Source organism: Mirounga angustirostris, unplaced genomic scaffold, assembly GCF_029215605.1.
Source record: "Mirounga angustirostris isolate CCGP_5_RB_7025 unplaced genomic scaffold, mMirAng1.0.hap1 SCAF_2, whole genome shotgun sequence".
NCBI lineage: Eukaryota > Metazoa > Chordata > Mammalia > Carnivora > Phocidae > Mirounga > Mirounga angustirostris.
The window spans coordinates 81,099,876-81,122,106 of record NW_026991710.1 but is presented as its reverse complement, the minus strand read 5'-3'; the positions used below and the strand labels follow the sequence as shown (position 1 = coordinate 81,122,106).

The following is a 22,231-nucleotide window of genomic DNA, read 5'->3' as shown; positions in this document are numbered from 1 at the left end:
AAACTCTACTGGGTGCTCTATTACTTAGTAGTTCTTTTCTTTAAGTTTAGTTTCCAGGTTGGATCCAATTTTATTTTCCTTTAAGTAATGATGGCTTTAAACTCTAGGCAGTTACAGAAAATATATGTTAAAAATATACAGTGGATTTTTCTCCAATAGTGAACACCATCATAAGGACAGAAAATTCCAACTTGTTCCATCTGGCTACATGAACTGCAAAAATCATTTCTAAGGAAGTTGATGGAGACAGTTTTGTGAAGCCATATCAGATTCCTAATATCAAAATATTCAACCCACTCAAACTGCAGTATGGGAAGGGTGGACTTTCTTTCAATTTATATATTATTTGCTTCCTTCCAATTAAGAATCACTATATTTGAGGTTGTAGTGTTTTATACCTTTTTGTACAGAGCTGAAAAATGACCACCAAGATGCCAGAAAATATGGGTTCTACAAGGCCTGCAAAACTCAAAATGGTTTGCAACAATTAAATACCTTTCAGCTGTTCCACCACATCATTTAGGTATTTTATGAGCTCAGGATCAGTTGTTACAAGCAAGGTGAGTCCATATTTCTGCACTCTAGTAAAGGTTTCAGATGGATATATGCCACGCTGATATAAAATGCTGTTGATGCCAAATGCTGGAAACAAAAGGAATGTTAAAGAAAAGTCATTATCACTTTGTAACTCTGGAAAATAAAACATATTTAGATGTGGCTACGTTTCATTAATGGCATAAAACCATAAATGCCTTAACGTGTTTGTGGGTGTCTTGCTGAAAGCAGAGTAGGTAAAAAGTGGCATTAAACATTCTTAAAACCTTGCTTCTAATTAAGAGAGAACACGATACCTGCATTTCTGTGGCAAAAAAAGAGAATAACGCCAAACTGCATTAATCTACTGTCAAAGTAGTACTACAACTCACTGTAATCCAAGTCCCAATTCAGATTATGTGGTTAGAGGGTGTCAAAATAGGCTTTTGCATCTCAGTTAGCAACTGATTAACTGTTCTCTGCAATGCTCTCAGCAAACCTTTCCCTCTTTTTCCTCCTTTTCTCCTCACAAGTCCTGCCAGATTCTATCAGAAGGCACAACTGTCCTGGTCCGGAATGGCCTTTCCTAAATCTAGTCCATCACCGCCAATACCAGAATCAAAGAGGGGCCGAGGGGTTGTTAAAAATATACGTGGCCCCCACCCCGGCCCTACGCCCTCTTAAGTCGCGGAGGCTGGGGGCGGGCGGAAAGGGCCTGGCTCTGTAGTTGAAAGCAACGCTGCAGGTGGAGGGGCTACATCGCGCCGCAGGCCTCAGCAGCACCTAGGCCTCAAGCTCCACCATTAGCAAGGAGTCCGGAGGCGGCGTCTGCATCCGCTTCTTCCTAGATTCTCCCGCCGGGCAGGAGGCTGGGGCAGAGAGAGCTTAATTCTCGGCCTCTCGGCCTCGCGGCCTCCCCTCCGCCCCCTACCGCTTCCCCCGCCTCCGTGGCTGAGCCACGGGCCTACCGGGCGGCCTGGCCTCAGTTCACCCCGCCCTCCGGCCTGCGCGAGGAGGACTTACAGAAGAACTCGGCCACGGTTTCGGCGCTCCCGCGCAGGGTGATGCCTTGCTCCCGGGAGAGCTGCAGCGCCATGGCCAGTCCTACAGACGAAGGAGTGCGCTTCCCCCCGGCAGAGAGCGACAGCAGAGACGCCCACAGCAGTTCCCCGCCACTCGTTTCAAAAGTAACGGCGCAGCACGCCCTCGGGCCTCGGCGCAGGCGCGATGAGCCTCTAGGCCCCGCCCCGTGGGGCGGGGCCTGCAGGTCCTCTGGGCGCTTTTCGGAGCTGGCCTGTCCGCAGGCGCAGGGGGTAGGCGTGGTCGCCCAGTTCTGGGTGGTCAAGCTCCGCAGGGTCCCGGCTGGGCCTGTGTAGTTGTGGTCTACTAGACCGGCCTGAGGGAAGAAGACGCCAAAACCTGGTGTGTTTTTTTGTTTTTTTAAAGATTTTATTTATTGGGGCGCCTGGGTGGCTCAGTCGTTAGGCGTCTGCCTTCAGCTCAGGTCGTGGTCCCAGGGTCTTGGGATCGAGCCCCGCATCGGGCTCCCTGCTCTGCGGGGGGCCTGCTTCTCCCTGTCCCACTCCCCCTGCTTGTGTTTCCTCTCTCATTGTCTCTCTCTGTCAAATAAATGGATAAAAATCTTTAAAAAAAAAAAAAAAGATTTTATTTATTTATTTGAGAGAGAGCACATGAGGGGGGGGGTCAGAGGGAGAAGCAGACTCCCCGCCCAGCAGGGAGCCCGATGAGGGACTCGATCCAGGGACTCCAGGATCATGACCTGAGCCGAAGGCAGTCGCTATAACCAACTGAGCCACCCAGGCGCCCCAAAACCTGGTTTTAATGGCCGCTCCGTAGGCGTGCGGAGTGAGCGACCAAGGAGCACAATTTGTCAGTTTCAGAGCTGTTTTCAAGGTGATATGAACTGTCCGTCAGCTGCATCTTAAGTGGCCCCAGTGATCCCTAGATTGAAACTAGCGATTGAAACTTTTCCTAGATGCTTTGGGAGTCAGTAAAGAAACCGCGTGCGCGGTAGCCAAGCCACAGCTTGAGAGAGCCTGATTACTCTATGGAATCGCGGCTTTTCTTGAGAAATTGGGTTAGGCTTAAAGGGATGAGCCGCGGCCTTTTTTGTCCTGTGTTTTTGTCTATCCTGGGCTCAGCCTATTTCCACCCAGTTCCGCTGTGAGGCAGTCTGGAGCGGCAGGGACTGCAGTCGAACTTAGGCCTGGTCTACCCCGCGCGTACGCTGCACCCACAGACGCCGATGAGGAATAAGATCTCATTCATCAAAAAGGCCCACGTACACTGAAGAACTTTTCAGGGAATTTTGACTCACAAACTCATTGACTTCCTGTTAGGATGAGAAGTACTAAAGGGCACAATTACTGTTCATGTCAATTACGGAACAACTTTATTCTTAAAGCAGCTAGAAAAATTATTTGTAAAATGAAGTCTCAAAAACTATGTACCAGCTATACTATTGAATTATGAGAAATGCATTCGTGTTTTATTTTTCTATTAACAAATTACCACAAATTAATGGTTTAAAATAACACCCATTCATTATCTTAGTCGTGAAGATCAGGAGTTCGTATGATATAGCTGGATGCTCTGCTTAAGAGTCTCCCATGGTTGAAATAAAGGTGTCTGCAAGTGGAATCTCATCGAAGATCTGGGGTTCTCTTCCAAGCCCCTTGGTTGTTGGCAGAATTAATATCCTTGTTTCTTGGACTGAGGTGGTTTTGCTAGTTGTTGGCCAGAGGCAAATTTTGTGCCTTTGCCAGGTAGTTCTTCCATAGGCCTTCTCATACTTTCAGTCTCTCAGACTTGATGGAGATCCCTTTTAAGGATTCATCTGATTAGGTTAGACCTAGTCAGATAATTTCCTCTTTGATGAATTTAATCCGGGAAGTGATATCCCATCATATTCACAGGTTCTGGCCACACTCAAGCAGAGGAGATTATTTATATAAGATGTGCTCCTTAGAGGCCATGGATTTTGTGGCCATCTTAGAATGCTGCTTATGACAGTGTTACATATCAGATTTTGATCCGTTTGAAGAGTAAAACATAGGTAATAGGCCGAGTAATCCTAAAATATTTTCCTTACATCCTTTAGTCTCTTGTACCTGTGTGTTTGTGTGTTTGACTCACCATCTTTTCACTCCTTCCACCAGGAACTTAGCATCAGAATTCTGGCATCACACTGGTAGAGCATGATGCCCACCTTACTACAAATAAAAATTGTTTCTCTTTCTAAGGAACTTTATGTCAGTACAGAGCACTTCAGGAAAGACTTTCTTCAGTTTCATGGTAATATAGTTTTGAAATTACCTGAAGATACAAATAATTGTTAGTATAATTTTGGAGATTCTAGAGCTTAAAAGGCTGGCAAAATAGATGTTTTCCATATATAGAAGTATTAAATATTTTTTTTGTGCTCTGTGAGATGTAAGAAATAATTATGTTTAGAAGACCAAGTCTGTACTTTTTGAGGAGTTTGTAATCTAGTTTTGTTTAAATATGCATACTTGAGGGGCGCCTGGGTTGCTCAGTCTTCAGCGTCTGCCTTCGGCTCAGGTCATGATCCCAGGGTCCTGGGATGGGAACCCCATTGGGCTTCCTGCTCAGCGGGGAGCCTGCCTCTTCCTTTCCCACTCCCCCTGCTTGTGTTCCTGCTCTCACTCTCTCTCTCTCTGTCAAATAAATAAAATCTTTAAAAAAATAAATAAATATGCATACTTGAAAAAAAGAAAAATTGAAGTCTCATAATTTGGCCTTATCTGGCTTCTGCCTAACTCTTCGGCTGCCTTTCAGATTACTTTCCTAATCTGCCCGTTCCTTTAGTCATTTTTCCACCTCAGGGCTTTTCGTAATGTGCTTTTTTCTGCCTAGAAATTTCTATCCATTCAAATTGCTAATTATATTTATACTTTTTTTTTTTTTACTTAAATGTAACTGTATTCTAGAAATTTTCTTTGACCTCTCGGACTATAAAATCCTGCCCTATGCATTCTCATAGCATCTCAGAACACTATTTCAGAGCATTGTTTTCATTCTTACAATGAAAACAATGACATTGTAATAATTACGTCATGATTTGTGTTATATCTTCCTTGTCACCATGGAGGATCCATGATGACAGTGGCTAGTCCAACAATATTTGTTGAATGAATGATCATTTGAATACTTGCCTAGGAAAATTTCATGGAAGAACCCAAGACATTTTCAAATTGGAGAGCAGGTTGGATGGATGAGGTGAGGCCACATTTTGGGAGCTTTGAATATCCATCTGAAATAAGTTGGACGTACCAGGGATTTCTAGGCTCTTAGAATTGACATAATTAAAGGGGTATTTTTTTCAAGTGTAAATTCAGTAGTGGTTGTAGAATGGATCGTATATAGGACGGTCTCGAGTGGTGGTCCTCAAACTTGAGAGTGTGAAAGAATCACTTGGGTATTTTGCTATATGTAGATTCCTGACTTTTATTCTCCCTTCTCCAAATCTAATTCAGTCCAGTACCATAGCCACTAGCCACAGGTGGCTCTTAGGCACTTGAAATGTGCTTGTCTGAACTGAGATATGCTACAAGTATAAGAATACCAGATTTCAAAGACTTAGTATAAAAAAAAAGAATGTAAAGTATCACAGTGATATGTCTTTCAATCGATTACATATTGAAATGATATTTTCACATGTATTGGATTTATTTCACTTGTTTCATTTTAGTTTTTTAATCTGACTACAAGAACATTTAAAATTACATGTGTGACTCATGTGAGATTTCTGTTGGACAGTGCTGGTCTACTTTATGGGGTCTAGGAGATGACATGTTTTAACCAGCATCCCAAATGATCCTTACATTACTTTTAGAAAAGCATTAGACCATAATGGATATTTTAGTATTGCAGGCCCAGGAGGGCCTAGGAGGTTGAGAACCTGGACTAGATGGATGCCAAAGAGTTGGAATAATGAATCATGGAACACTACATCAAAAACTAAAAAAAAAAAAAAAAAAGAAGGTATACATATACATATGTATATATATGAGAGCAAGCTATTTGGAGGCAAGAATTGAATCGATGACTTAAAAGGGAGAAGAATGTACTGGTAGTACAGATAAATCCAAGGTGGCAAGCCTGCACTACAGGCTAGTGTTGGTGAAGTCTATGGGTATGTTAGGAAGAACTGCCCAAACTCAGCCTATTTTATTTCTTATTTATCACATAAACACTTAAGTTTCCAGAAGCTTTGGAGAGATGTCTTTCCTATTAATTTTAATTGCTCCATTCGACATTGACCTATCTTATCTAAACCATCTTATCTTTATAGAATGTTTTTTAAAAACTTGTTTTCAGTTACTTGAGTTTAGATTTATTTATAATTCAGTGAAGTCCTTCTAATATTTGGGGGAAAGCTATTTGGACAGTGAGAAGTATAAATATAAATTAAGATTTATTTCTGAAGAAAATTCAAGCAGAGAGCATAACCAAACAAACCCATATCACCAAAAGAGATAACTATGAAAAAGTGTGTCATAAACAGGCTTAAATTCAATATTAGGATGCTAAAACCAGAAATGAAAATTTCTAAAGCTAGAATCAAATGGAATTTTAGACTGAAAGTAACTTAATTAATGACTTAGTAGAACAATCTTATAGTTGAGGAAACTGAGGTCCTGAGTGGATACATGGTTAGTCTAAGATTCAATATCTAGTTAGAAGATTTAATAGTAGAATCTAGAGTTTCTGACTTAGTCTCTTGTTGAATTTTATCAATTTGAAGACATGCTAATTAATGCTCTTGTTTTTAAAGGCTATTTTTAAAAAATCAACTGATTTTAGATTAAGGGTTTTTTTTTTTTTTTTAAGATTTATTTATTTATTTTAGAGAGAGAGAGAGGAGCATGAGTGGGAAGGGAAGAGGGAGAGGGACAGAGAATCTCAAGCAGACTCTATGCTGAGCGAGGAGCCCCACATGGGGCTCAGTCCCAGGATCCTAAGATCATGATCTGAGCCAAAACCAAGTGTTGGACCCCTAACTGACTAAGCTACCCAGGTGCCCCAAGATTAAGGGGTTTTATTCAATAAACTGTACATATAACTTGTCAAGAAAACGGCAGTTACAATCCATAATGCATTTTATGTTAATACACAAATTGTTTCAACTGCGCCAGAAGATGGCGCTATTTACACGTGAAATAATACCTTTCAAAAATTCAGTGCATATGTTTCAATTTGTGCTTCAGTTCAAAGTAAAATTAAGGGAAAATGTATTTAGTGGCTTCTAAGGTATCGGTATATGTGAAATACATCAGAATGAAAGATTGTTCATGATATACTACAGAATTCATATATTATAAACATTTAGTATATGGATGCTCACTATATTTACACTTAATTTACATATTGTTTTTTACATGGAGAAAGGAAACATTTTAGGTAGTTGAATCATTATTCTTGCAGACTTACGAAAGTTTTCCTTCAGATCACTAGGTGTTATTTTATTCTTGAGGCCAACATCTTGACATAAAGCAGTTTGTTCTAAATCTGTTAAAGCAGAGGGATACTTTATGATAATTTTTGAAAAAAATTACTGTGCACATAGGTAATAAATTAATTATTAATTATGTCAGTTTGCAGATTGTGCTTTTTTCTTTTTAAAAAAAGGATGTTGTCATAAAGACCTATTTTCCTCACATACTTTCCCGCTAAGGACTTTCTTTGATTGTTGGTCCACATGTTCAAAAAGATAGCACAACAAATTTGAATCATGACATTGTATTAATAAGCAATGGCTTAATAGAGTGAACAAATATAACCCCATACTGGTGTAATTTATAATTTTTAATGATCCAGTTGATATACAGGATATTATAATCTTTTCTTTAGTAAAAATTGAGAAAATATTATTGAGAACCAAATATTATTGAGAACATAGTAATAATTCCATAAGTTCTTATAATGAAAAATATGGGCTGTTTCTTATCAGAAAGTATTACTGTGCTTTCTTATGATTTTGTTTTGATATTATAATTCTCTTATGATAATGGCATATAATCACTTAGAAGTCTTTTCATGGCTCAACCAGGATTAGGTGTCAAAGGTATAATTTTAAAGGCAGGTGATAGTCTTATGCATAGTTAATCCCCAGACTGATGGAATGTGTGTGTGTGTGTGTGTGTGTGTGTGTGTGTGTAACATATATATGAAGAATGGGTTCTGCAATCAGTTGGATTTGACAGCACGGTGTATTTTGAAATGTAATTGAAGCTCAAAACAACTCAGAACAGTTTCAGGTACAGAAACTATCAACACAAAGCCTCTATGAAGAATGAAAAAGCCATGGTTGCTATTAAATTAATAAAAATAGATTTAATTTCTTAAATGATTTTATAATTATATATTAAATCTCATCAAACATTCTATGCCTATCATACATTTTTTGTTTGTTGTTTCTGAATATTCTGTATATAGGGTTATTTTTATTATTGCCCATATGTAAGTAAAGGTGAATTAGTTCTGCTAAATCTGTCAACTAATAATTAGACCAAAATTGTATCTGAGTGAATAGAAAGATATTTTTTGAGGAGTTCTACAGACAAAATAAAATAAACCATAAATTTGGGTCTTTCTCAAATATTTGTGAATACCAACTTATAAAACACTCATGAGAAGACAAAGCTTTGTGAAAACATGGAAAATCACTTTACTTTAAATTTATATTTTTCTATTTAGATAAACTTGGTTCTGTCACCTGGAACTGTTCTCTTATAAGCTGCCTTGTGTTTATAGCTCATTCAAACAATATAGTAGTCAAGCCATATTTATCAGGTTACAGATCAGTCATGCACGTTAATTCTATTATTTCTGCTGGGATTTCCCACTTAAAAATTGATTATGACAGTGGTTTTTATTCTTGAGTAATGTACATAGTCTGTTCAACATCAACTGACAACAAAACGTCTTACTGAACCCTAGAGTTTTTGGTTTAGTGTTGGAGATCAAGTGGATTAAAAAATAAATGGTATCTTTTTATTATTGCTTAGTTTCGGTATAGTTGTAAATAAAGATGCTAACTTTTCACACTGAAATAGATGGCAAGTATCTGTTGTAAGGCTGTCTTTTGGATGATCCAGAATATACCTTTTTAAGCCCGTGTTACATTCATATCAAAAGGAGACTTGAAATGAAGTTTCATTAATTTGTTTATCTCCAAGAATATTCTTGCAGACCCTTGTCTGAGAAACAGCAGGCCGTAGCATTCAGATATTCAAAATGTATTCACAGAATTTTGATATTCTTAAAAGTGAGGTGTGGTTATGAGTTTGTATAATTAAGAGTTATTGATGAGATGGGTTCCTTTTTGGGTTTGGAATTTTACATTAAGATTCTTATTAAATTTGAGTTATCTTTAGTTTCCATTGAATTAATAAGAAATTATAATATTTAACTCCTAAAGGCAGCCGAATATACTACTGTAACACTGTTAAGCGTCTTAGGGACTTAAAAAGTTCTGTGCTGCTCTCAGATGGCTGCCTGCCTGAGGAAAAAGATCAGGAGTGTGGGAAGGGCAGGCCATTACTTAATGCCTCAGGTCCCCCTGGAACTTGACGGAAGGTTATTTGAAGGACCCTGGAAATGTGTATATACCTTCCTCTTTTCTTTCTCAAAGATCTTGTTTAAAATAGTGTATCCCATTAGGAATAGAAAAAATGATGAATATACACCAATATAGGTTTATTTATCTCTAAATTATAAACTTTTCCAGACTATTAGGTACATGTAGTATATACTATATATTTATATATATTTAAAATATATATGTATTTCAAATGTTATATTTTATATATGTTATATTTAAACATAATAAATATGTATATATTTAAAACATACACAAGTTAGAAATTAAAGAAAGATGAGATGAATGTTTCTTTCGTTTTTTTTTTGTTTTTTTTTTTATTTGAGAGAGAGAGAATGAGAGAGAGCACATGAGAGGGGGGAGGGTCAGAGGGAGAAGCAGACTCCCTGCCGAGCAGGGAGCCCGATGCGGGGCTCGATCCAGGGACTCCAGGATCATGGCCTGAGCCGAAGGCAGTCGCCCAACCAACTGAGCCACCCAGGCGCCCGAGATGAATGTTTCTTTTAAAAATGATACTTGTTGGAGCACCTGGGTGGCCCAGTAGGCTAAGCGTCTGACTCTTGGTTTCAGTTCAGGTCATGATCTCAGGGTTGTGAGATTGAGCCCCCACCTCTGGCTCTGAGCTCAGCTCAGCTCTGAGTCTGCTCCAGATTCTCTCTCCCTCTCCAGTCTCTCCCACTCTGTTCCTCCCCCCCACTCAGGCTCGCTCTCTTTCTCTCTAGAATAAATAAATAAAATCTTTAAAAATGATTCTTGTTATATCACTAGAAAATAATTTATTTTTATGTTCACTAAATGTATTAATAACTCTATTAAAATTTATGTGGTTAATATGCCTCATTTTTAAAAAAAATTTGGTTTAATTATTTGTAAATGATTTAAAAGTCTGATACTGAGTTCAGTTTATTTTAATACTTGGGAGTTTTTTGGTTTGTTTTTGAAGTTTTTGTTTTTAGGAGGATACAAATGGAAGAAGTCCATTAATGACTTATTTATTTATATTTATCTGTATTTTTATAGTTTTAACAAATGGATCTAAAACCAAAGATTTAAGCAGTTTTCGCCCATTTCTTAAAAATATGAAAACACATCTTTCTATTAGTTTGGAATTAATTGTTCCCATCTTTTAATTGCCTTTGGAACTAATTTGTAATTTAGAAAAATTACAAATGGATTAGAAAAATTTGTTTCCAAGGTTTTCAATTGTACAGATGAAGTTTTTTTTAAAAAAATAATCGATACAAACATGCTGTCTCAGCAGCATGACTGTCTTTTGAAAATCATTTGCTCATTCATTTAAAAAAGTCACTTTTCCTTTTTAAGAACATATTGAGTGTTAATTTTTCTGAAATTCTTCTTAGATAGCACAGTACCGAGTGTTGCCTACATAGAGAAAGGGTGAGTAAATTTGAAACAGTTGGCCTTCATTTCCTCAATCTACCAACAGTGACCTGTAACTTTCTGATAGGGTGCTGGTGTCAATCTATTTGTTACATTTTAGTACAGTTTAGTGTATTTTCTTAGATTAAAAAATCAATATAAGTAGACATTCTAACAGTTCTTCTTATACCCCCAAGGGACTATTTTGTGCACATATTCCACTTTGGAAACCATTAGTTAAAAGTATGTTTACAGGAAGGATAAGGTACCCTGAGTTGGGGACAGTAGTGTTCCTTGCTTGCCCCCCCTCTCAGGTACACATGGAATAGACAAATGTAGCTTGGATGACTGACTTGCCTGTGTGGAATGTGAGCTCTCATTCTCCATGCCAGCTTCTGCCAGATCAATCCTGTGAGGAAAAGACATTATTTTTATTGGGAAAAGGTGCCCCAGACTTTTGAACACCATTTTCCACTTAAACCTGCTGAAGGCACAGAATAAAAACCCTCTTCGGAGTTTCAACAGATTCTTATATGGTAAAAGTCCACTTGGAACACATGAAAAAACTTTACTACTTGTAGCATAGAGGTGGAAGGTCATGGCATTGTCTAAGGAAGCAACAATGTCCAACCAATCTACCAGAAGCAGAGTTCACAGGCACATGTGCAAGTAAAAGGTGTCATCCTCGCATGTTCTAGAGAAATATTTTAGAGGTGGAATATCTGGACAATTTAAGAAGAATTCTGTAAGGATATTTTTTCCCTCACCTGTAAAATGGAGGTAACGATAATACTTGTGACAAAATTTTTGTGAGGATTACAGGAGATAATACAACTGAAGCTTTGGTTTATTGTTAATATATTATTCTTGTTATTGCTATATTCTTGTTATTATAAATTATTGTTATTATTATTTAGATAGCTTTTCTTCCACTTTCCCAAGTACCTTTCCTGAGTCTGATACATGTGTAGTCTAGGATAACTAGAGGAGTCCTCAGGTAACGCAACTTCAGGAAAAAGATGAGGACAGACCCTGTCTTACCACTATGGTAAACAAAATACAATTATAATAGCTAGCATTTATTGAGCACTTCCTTTCTGCCAGACACTCTTCCAAGTGCTTTATGTGAATCTACTGACTTAATCCTTTCACAAGCACACAAGTTACGTACTTTAATTACCTGTGTTTTATAGCTAAGAAAACTAACTTACAGAAGGAAGTTGAATCATTTATCCAAGATCACCCAACTCGGAGAACTGAAGTCAAGTCCAAGCAATCCAGATGGTAGCAGGATATGAATCCTGTAAGTATGAAAGGTCTGGCTATATTTTAGATAATCTATCATGAGGTGATGCATAGTGGGTCCTTATGTCCTGTCCCTCCCTCCATTCTTGATGTGAAATATTAAGTGAAGTGAGGAATCACCTTCAGTTTCTCAGTGGAGGAGGAGGCAAGATAGGGGAGCGGGGGAGGGCAAAGATAGGCAGACAAGAAAAAAGGGTTGGAAAGATTCTGGGGGCAGCCATTGTGCGGAATGGGAAGAGAATTCAACCAAGAAGAAATAATAGTACAGAGCATTGTTCCTCGATAGATGTTTACTGAGTACTATTTATCTCATGATGTGGAGGTATATGGATGCAAAAAAACAGCCTTTCTTTTCCAGGCAAATGCAGCTGGGGACCCAATATACCAAAACAGCTGCAAAGAAGGAGGGATAAGATAACAGCCAAGTGAATGTATGCAGTAAATGCAAAATGAATTCAAAAATAACTATGGGAATGTGTCTTGGAGGACATTGCAGTACTTGAAGAGTGTTTAGAACTTTAGCAGGCAAAGATGGGTGGCTGTTAGGGAAGGTTAAATTGAGAACAATTAAGTCTGGTGTGGGTCATAAAGAAAAGGTAGGACAATAACCTTTTTGGATGTAGACATAAAGGTAGGACATTACAGGCACAGAACTTAACATCAATAGACCAAAAGTATGGAAGCACCAAACCAGCTCACTTTTACCCACGACACAGTCTTGATGTAATTAGATCACATCTGGGTCCTTTTTCTAGAGAGCCTTTGTGTGGCAGGCTGAAAAGTTGGGACTTCTCCCAGGAGACATGAGGAAGCCATTGGAAGTTTGGGAACTTTGGAAGAATTTAATTATAGTGATGTTTTAGTAACATGATGGTAGCTGACATGAATTACAGGTTGGAAAGCTATGTAACAGTCCAGGCAAGAAGCACTCAAGACTGTTTCTTCACTGTTTAAATTGCAGCACGTGCTGTAATCATCAGGAGAATCCTTCCTTTGGCCTCATTATCATAGATTCATCAGTTTCCCCCCTTTTCTCCCTATCTTTGGTGTCTTTGATTTCTGGTTCTTTAATTCCTCCAAATTTTTACTCTTCTTCTTAGCTCCTACCCTTTCCTCTTGGCCTTGTTAACTTGTCTTCCACTGCTCTATGTGTATGAGCTGTTCTGCTCTGATCTGACTCGATTCAGAGAGTAGGCCTGCACATTTCAGCCCCACCACAGAGATTTCAATCAACTGAGGCCCTAACTCACTCCATTCCTTATGTTACTGCCATATCCCATAATATTTGCTTAGCTGTAATGGTTACTAATGTTTGATGTCATTTTATTATTTAAATTCAGTAAAATATTTCTGCCTTTTTTTCATGGGATTATGACTAACAGAGGAGCATGTTAAACTTTGTGTTTGTGAATAGAAGATAAGGATAGTAGCTCTAGTAACCCTGTATGTTTCTTATCATTTTATTAAGTTTTCACATAATTTTATTCAAATTTGAAAGTCTTTAAAATTAAAGACAGAAAATCATATACATTAACTTGATGTTCCCCTTAAAATACTAAAATATTGCCATTGGTTTCTATTGGTTACATTGTTTTTCTATTTAAGAAATTATCAGTTTCCGCCTTCTCTTACAGTGACTTAGTATCCAAAACATAGTGAACATTTAACTATATGAGGTGAAAATATATTTAAAAAAAAAATGAATGAAAATGAATAGAAAGAAGTCTTGAATCTAGAATATGGATATATCTACACACATACACAATATGTCCCTATGCCATTTGAATCCATAATAACCTTCCTTTAAAAGCATCATTGCAGGGGCGCCTGGGTGGCTCAGTTGGTTAAGCGACTGCCTTCGGCTCAGGTCATGATTCTGGAGTCCCGCATCGGGCTCCCTGCTGGGCAGGGAGTCTGCTTCTCCCTCTGATCCTCCCACCTCTCATGTGCTCTCTCTCTATCTCATTCACTCTCAAATAAATAAATAAAATCTTTAAAAAATAAAAATAAAAAAAATAAAAGCATCATTGCAGTAGTTTCTAAGTATCTCAAAATTATTTTTAAGTTAAGGCTTTAGGAAAGTAGTAATTTTGAGTAATTAATGCTTAATACAAATGTACCAAAGGCAATAAGAAAGCATTTATAAGATCAACTTTTTAATTATGAGATATTTTATAAATGATTCAGTCCTACACTTCTGCTTGCACAATTCCACATGAAACCTTTTTTCTTCTTTTTTTTTTTTCAGTGGAAGAGGACAATCAAACTTGGTTTTATCTTGAGAGCTCAAGAAAGGGTAAAAAATGGGTAGCAAGAAGTCTTTTTTGTGGAAAATGAATCCATTTTGAAGTTCAATGGGAAGAAGCAATTTTTGAATTTTGTATAGAAAATTTATCTAACTTCATAATTAACTTGATTATTTGATTTATTATGTAAACAAAGTATAATGTTTCTTAAAGCCTACAAATAACCACTTTTTCTAACCATGAAAGATTAAGTGAAAACAAAGGGAGTGGACAAAAATGGGAGGGGGTCACAGATCTGTATCTGCATGGAGGAAGAGGGCAGTACTTTGGGGGAGTGCAATTTACATGAGCATCTGGGTCTTTTGTCATGTTTTGGATGGATGACCTGAGTCTGATATATTGGTGAATAGCATTAAGAAAGGTCTGGTTGTCAAAGGCTAGAAAGAAAAATGCAATTAGCCACAGCAATGAGGTGATGTCTGTGTTTGGGGGAAAAAACTGACACCTAACTGGCAATAGAAAACACTGAAATGATAACATCAGTAGAAGACCAGATTGTGTGTGTGTGTGTGTGTGTGTATCTATTATATAATGATCTTAACTCAGTAGGATATGACAAAAATGTCATTTTTTGGTACTATTTGGCTTATGTGATGAAAGTGAATGTGTACCTGTTACCAAAGAAATGACATGAACTCAATGCATTTTTCACTCATGACACACTAATTTCACCAACCTGACATTCGCAATACTGTTTGTTTCTATTAAAGAAAATTAGAAATAAATAAAAGTGCACTTGGAGTCTAAAAGAAGTTTTCTCTTTTTCGGTCTATTTTTTTTTTTTCTTTATAAACCATGCCATCCATAGTAGAGAAGCATATCTAATCTCCCAATTAGGTCAGGCCCCAGGATAATCAATCTCTTTAACAGCAGATGCCTTGTTTTAGCAAATGAATGCTTGGTTTCAAAAGCAGTTTTGTGTTGAGAGAGGAGTGCAGTTGGCACGGGTGATTAGAACTCTTTTAAACCCTATAAAAAGCTTCTGTAGATTGTTTTATGCCCACACTTTGTGAACTGAAGTAAATGTTGTATATCTCCATCTTAAAATGAACATGGTGGGGACTTTATACAGTCTGTGAGAACATCTACATGCATATAAATGGAATTATTTGAAGTCCAACATTTTTATGGCCATTTGAATTAAACTGTGATTTCAATAACATCTAAAACTAGTGAATATGTTTTAAGTAAGTGCTCTTCATGTTAATTAAATATACTCCTTAACTAGTATAACTTAATTATTAGGTTAGCATTTTTTAAACTGAAAATACAATGGCAAGTTAACACGATTCTTACATTTATTGTTTGGCCTACATTTACATTAGTCTGTAAATGCCTTTCTTTGTGTCTGATGCCTTTTCAGTTCATAGTCACATCCATGTGTAAATGAGCAGTGTGCAAGCCAACTTTGAAATCAAGAAGAAATCATTTAACAGTAAAGTTTATAAACTGTATATTAAGTCAAAACTATAGATTGACTTTATTTTGCTCAAAACAACTCATTTAATATATGATAGACTGAAATATAGTGACATACCTTTCACTGTGGTATAACAAAAAAATCTCTAAGACTTCAGTAAATTATTTCAGATAATATTGTTCAAAATCTGATTGCTGGAACTCATCAGTGAGGCCTGAATGTGATACATAAAATAATTCAGAAGGCCACAGGAGTATGTATTTCCTTTTTTAAGAGAGTAGTCACATAATTAAAAGCATTGAGTTGAAACATTTGCAAGGTAGTTAAGAAAAAAAAGCATTCACCTGCATATTTGGGATGTTCTCATTTCAACTTTATTGTATAATGGTTTATTGTATAATGGTCAGTTCTACCAGTTTTTCTCCCCTCTTAAAAATTGTTTCAATCATGCCTAATCTGTGGAAAGTTAATATTTTCCATAGTGAAGGTGGATAGGACATCTGAGGAAAAATTAAAAGCAGATGGCCTTTAATTTAAGAAACATCTGATACTAATTACTTCCTACCTTTCACATGACTTAAATGTCGGTGAGTGTATAGGATTACATTACTTTTTTAAGAAAGGTTTTAAGGCTAAATTTGGTAGATAAGGTAGAGATCCAGTGAGATGAGATTTTTAAAATACAGGCATTCTTTTTTTTTTAAATACAGGCCTTCTTAATAATACCAAATACCAGAACAGAACTGTGACAGTTTACTTGTGCTTATTCTAACTCATAATAGCATTTTAATATGATTAGTAGAATGGCTTCTGCGTATTAAGATCCCTAAAGTTTTTAACTGGAGAACAGTTTAATGACCAATCTGTTACTCAGCTATATTTTATTTTTTTATTTTTTAGAAGATTTTATTTATTTATTTGTCAGAGAGAGAGAGAGAAAATGAGTTCTTAGAGGGAGAAACAGGCTCCCGCTGAGCAGGGAGCCTGACGTGGGGCTTGATACCAGGACCCTGGGATTATGACTTTAGCCGAAAGCAGATGCTTAACCAACTGAGCCACCCAGTCATTTCAACTCAGCTATATTTTAGATTTAAAACTTCATTTTATTGCTGTAGCATGTAAAGCAGTTAACATTTGATTTAGTGGAATTAACACTTAGCTTTATATGATAGCTTTCTTAGACCCCAATGATTTTCAGAATCCAGAGATTTCCAAGCTGAAACTTTTTCTGATCATAGAGCTTTCGTAGCTAAGTGTATACATGGATTATTTCTTCCTTAGACATGCACACACATTCACGCGCACACGCAAACACTATAATATAAAAAAAAAAACGTCAGAAAGAAAACATACCAAAATGTTAACACTATCTTTGGGTGATGGATAAATTTGGGGTTATTTATAGAATTGGCTTCCATTTTTAATGACTTTTTTTATACTTAGGAAGAAATGTAACTATTTTCAGTTTCAAATAACAGACATATTAGGATCCCAGCATAGGTAGTGTATAGTTTGACCATGATTTTCTCCGGTCCTCTGAAATCTCTGCAAGGGCAAATACCTGCAAGGGCAAGTACTCTGTTCTTTCCTTGGCACTACCACTTTGGCCGTGATGTTGAAGCAAACCACTCCGTGAAAGTTACAGTTTAATTCCAAAATGGAAGAAGTAGGTTGTGTTTAAAGCATCCCTGGAATGATCCAAAATAACAACTAGTAACCATGGTAAACAGGAATTGTACCTATTCAGGATCTCAGGAGCACTTTGCAGTTCTATTATTGAAGACCCCCAAAGACATTTTGTTGATATTATATCTATGGGTATTTATCACATTAGATATTAAATCTGAGCTATTTTTGAAATATGTATTAATTCATTTAAAATATCCATTTAATTCATTTAAAAATAACAGTGAATACGCGTTACATGTTAACACACATAATATAGTTTCTTGAAAACAAAGTAAAATATATTGAGAAGAACGGCACTATTTTCCATTTTTGTAAATGTCTTTTATGTATGTCTTAGCAGAAGACCGTTAGATTCTCTAACCCGCTTCTACATTCAATTTCTTAGAGTGTGGTATTTTGATTGAAGTATATGAAGAAAACTCGGCTTCAGACAAATGTACAGGAGGAAAAGGGAGGGACATTTTACTAATTTTTTCAGATAAATGTGGGTATTCTTCTTTAATATTACTCCAAATCTCCACAAGTACTAGTTTGTTGAAGATCCCATGCAATGTGAAATCTGAAACTATATCAACAAACTTTTAATACCTTTGAAACTAGCCCCAAGAAGATTTCTAAAAGGAGTCTAATTTTTGCTTTAAAAAAATAAATTGTAATGTTGCAACAATAGTAACACAACCCCAAGGTTAAGAGGGTAACATTTTAATATGCACCAAAGTTGTTTCCTAACAAACACTGCTCACATTTCTGAACCTGATTTCTTTTCTTTTTTTTTTTTTTTTAAGATTCTATTTATTTGTCAGAGAGACAGAGTGAGCACACAAGCAGGGGGAGCAGCAGACACAGAGAAGCAGGCTCCCCGCTGAGCAAGGAACCTGATTCAGGGCTCCATCCCAGGACCTTGGGATCATGACCAGAGCTAAAGGCAGACACTTGACCAACTGAGCCACACAGGCATCCCTGAACCTGATTTCTTAATTCTTTAGGTGAATCAACTTTCACGTTTACTTTTATTGCATGGATGAGGTCTTAATGCCTTCGCTTTTTATCTTTTTTTGAGATAACTTTATCTCTATGTATTAAACAGATATGAGCTGCATGGGAATATCAATAAATGTTTGATCAATGGTTGTTGGCATGGTGATCTACTTTCCCAGATTTCTGTCTTCACAGTCAGTATACAAGAAAATAATTTCCAAATAAAACCTTTGCTTGAGCCCTGAGAACCAAAATATTGATTTCCAAAAGAAAATATTTGTTTCAGTGGTGAATTTGTATTCCAGAAATCAAAGCCAAACTACACATTTCCTTTTATGGCACTCATATAATATGTCACATATTATTAAAAATAATTTAGAATGTTCCCACACATTGTTTTGATGATGTCTCTTTTCCTTGTAAACATTGGTACAAAATGTTCTAACAATGAACTAATTATAAAAAAAAAAAATCTTTTTTTTTCTTTAATCTTTAAAATCCCTTTTCTTTTAAAATTGATGTCTGTTTGTTTCCACTAGGAAATGCAGATGATACATTTTCATGTTTTTTTGATTTTTTTTAATGATGAAAACAGTAATGTCACTCTTTGCTTGTGAGTCCAATAGCCATGCTAGAGGATTTCTGCAGATGTGGCTATCAATATATTCAAGATCCAAGGAAACCATCTTTTACCTTTCATACTCTCCCAGAATAGATAAGGTTCCCCTATTGTGCAATCTCATTTCTACAGCCTTGGATTTCCACACACTGCGCTCATTGTAGTTGATAATTATTTATTTGTACAATCAGTTGATTTTTTTATGCCTAATTTTAGCTAGGTTTTTATTTTTTTATTTATTTTTATTTTTTATTTTTTATTATGTTCAGTTAGCCAACATATAATACATCATTAGTTTTTGATGTAGTATGCAAAGATTCATGAGTTGTGTATAACACCCAGTGCTCATCACAACACGTGCCCCCCTTAATACCCATCACCCTGTTACCCCATTCCCCACCCCCCTCCCTTCTGTAACCCTCAGTTTGTTTCCTGGAGTCCAGAATCTTTCATGGTTTGTCTCTCTCTCTGATTTCTTCCCATTCAGTTTTCCCTCCCTTCCCCTATGGTCCTCTGCACTATTCCTTATGTTCCACATAGGAGTGAAACCATATGATAATTGACTTTCTCTGCTTGACTTATTTCACTTAGCATAATCCCCTCAGTTCCATCCATGAGGCAAATGGTACGTATTCACCCTTTCTGATGGCTGAGTAATATTCCATTGTATATATGCAATCAGTTGATTAATAACTGTTTCTTTCACTATACTGTAAGCTCCAAGAAAGAAGGGTCTGAGCTGGCTTTTCTATTTTCTGCCCAGGACAAGGGCACAGTGTTGGGCACAGGTTAAGAACTCTGGAAAAGCTGCTGAATATATGACTAAATCAATGCTGTTGAACATTTGATGCACTTTAGATTCCCCAGAATATTTTCTTGAACCTTGTATATTTTGAGATTAGCCATCCTTCTTGAATTAGATTTTGTCATAAATCTCAGTTGCTTCTTTCTCACCTCCTTGACTATTCCTTTCTTATCTTCTTTCATGGTTTTATTCCCCTTATGTATATATTTTATTCTCTTTATTTTTTAAGTTTTTACTTAAATTTCAGTTAGCTAACATTCAGTGAATTATTAGTTTCAGGTGTACAATATAGTGGTTCAGCAATTCCATACATCACCCGGTGCTCAGCACGAGTACACTCTTTTCTCCCCATCACCTATTCCCCCCATCCCCCTGCCCCTCTGGGAACCATCAGTTTGTTCTTTATTATCAAGAGTCTGTTCCTTGGTTTGCATGGCTTTTTGTTTTAATTTCTAGCTCCTTAAGGTAAGCAGGAAGTTCTGTATTGTTCCTTACTATTTTTCTCTTTTTACCTACTTTCTCTCAATTAGCCATAACCTCCGTGATTCCCATAGTTAAATGTCCAATCCCAGTCTCTCCCTCAGACTGTGTTTCTGCATTTTCCAGGTATTCTCTGTACATTTCCAACCAGATGTCCATCTTTTTGCAGCTCACAGGCCTAGGACATCTTCCATACTATATCAGTGATCTCTTGTGCTCGCTTTGTGTACCAGGGAAGCACTGCTTTTCCAACTTTTGTGCTGCTTCCATCCGTGCTCTCACCGAGTCCTCTCAGGTCCAAGTTTTCATCCCAAATACCATCACACTAGCTCACGCCTTGACCATCTCATGTCTGTCCTTGTGATAGCCTTTCCACTCCTCCTTCTACATGCTGGTTTTCTGGGCTTTAATATATCCTGCACACTAGTATGGGAGTAGTCTTTCTAAATCACATAATAATTCCTTTTTAAAAACTTTCAGTCTGGGGTGCCTGAATGGCTCTGTCGGTTAAGTGTCTGCCTTTGGCTCAGGTCATGATCCTGGGGTCCTGGGATCGAGTCCCATGTCGGGCTCCCTGCTCAGCGGGGAGTCTGCTTCTCCCTCTGCTCCTCCCCACTGCTCACACTCTCTTTCTCTCAAATAAATAAATAAATAAATAAATAAAATCTTAAAAAAAAAAAAACAAAAAAAACCTTTCAGTCTGACACTCTAGGTAGTCATAATTATCATCAAAGAACTCTCCATAACTTTTCCCTCTGTTTCGCTCACCTTCTTCATCATTTATTTGCTGTGTAGGCAACAGAAAGCTCCGGGATGCATTTGCATCTGCTGCTAAAGACTCTTTGACTGGAGTGGACCTTGTGAAAAGATGTAGCTTCCCCCACCCCCACGCATTCTGCAACCACATGGCTCTTATTCCAAGAAGAGTGACTATATACTTGAGTTCCCAGAGCTGGTGACACAGATCTCAGAACCAAACCAGGCCCAGTTCGCAGCCACATGTTAAGGCCATGCCACATGTCTGCCTTTGGACCTTAAAATGAAGGCCTGAAGACTTGACTCAAAAACACTACAAAAGCTGCAAATATTATTACACCCCAAAATGCCTGAAAACACCTAATCCCTGCCTCAGCCACACCTGCAGGGTCAGCCAGAACTGTCAAGAGTCTCAAGTTACCTGCCAGACTCCATGCCCCACCCAGGACCGAAAGCCCACATAGCCCAACACACTAAATCTCCAGCCCTGATCAAAACACTGTGATTTCCGGGGCAATTTTGTCCCCTCCCTCATCCATCTCTTATTTATTTCTCAAGGTCTCCTGCCCATTTACCAAGGTGTTGGAGTTTGACTGGATCACTAAGTACTACTCTTTTGTCCCTACCCTAAGTCTGGAACCAATCCAGAGACAGATGCAGGATTTTGAGAGAAGAAAATAATCACTTAATACATCACTTTTATTAAAGAGAAAGCTGCTTTCTAGAATCAGAGTATTCTAGCATAGTCCTTTTAAATTGAACTCTTAGCCTCTGGATTCCATATGTTCATTGAGTAGTATTTTTACTTTTCTTAACCCCCAAATTCAATGTGTTCTTCTCATAATATAAGCCTTCACTAATTGTTATTTATTCATTAATAAATTGTTATTTATTCATTAATCCACTTTTACCTGGATACAATGACAATTTGGATTTCTTACAATCCATGGCCAAATAGGTATGTGCACCTCCAATTTAGACAGGGTTACCCTTTTGCCACTGGCACAAGCCTCCCTCTCAGGGCAGATCCCTTTCTCCATCACAGAGAGCTGACCCCAAGGCAGACTTTCCAAGGTCAGGTTGCCACTGAGAGAGGAATGGCCCATATTGAACCACCCGGTTTGTTCTAAAATTTCCAATCCGGTAAGTCACTCCTTACCTGGTTGGAACAGAAGTCAGAAAGGTTACTGCAGTGGATAAACTTCCATGTGGAACCTGAAACCAGGTAAGTGGAGCTCCCCTCCCAGTAGATATATTCTCTATCCATATGTGAGAGGTAATTTCAGCACCCATCCCCCAATCTTAACTCTGGGTA

General features: G+C 37.4%; 1 pseudogene; it reads right to left on the bottom strand.

The window, feature by feature from the left end:
- The window catches only part of LOC135363614 (mitotic spindle assembly checkpoint protein MAD2A-like), a 46,924-nt pseudogene that overhangs the window by 5,433 nt on the left and 19,260 nt on the right, over positions 1-22,231 (bottom strand).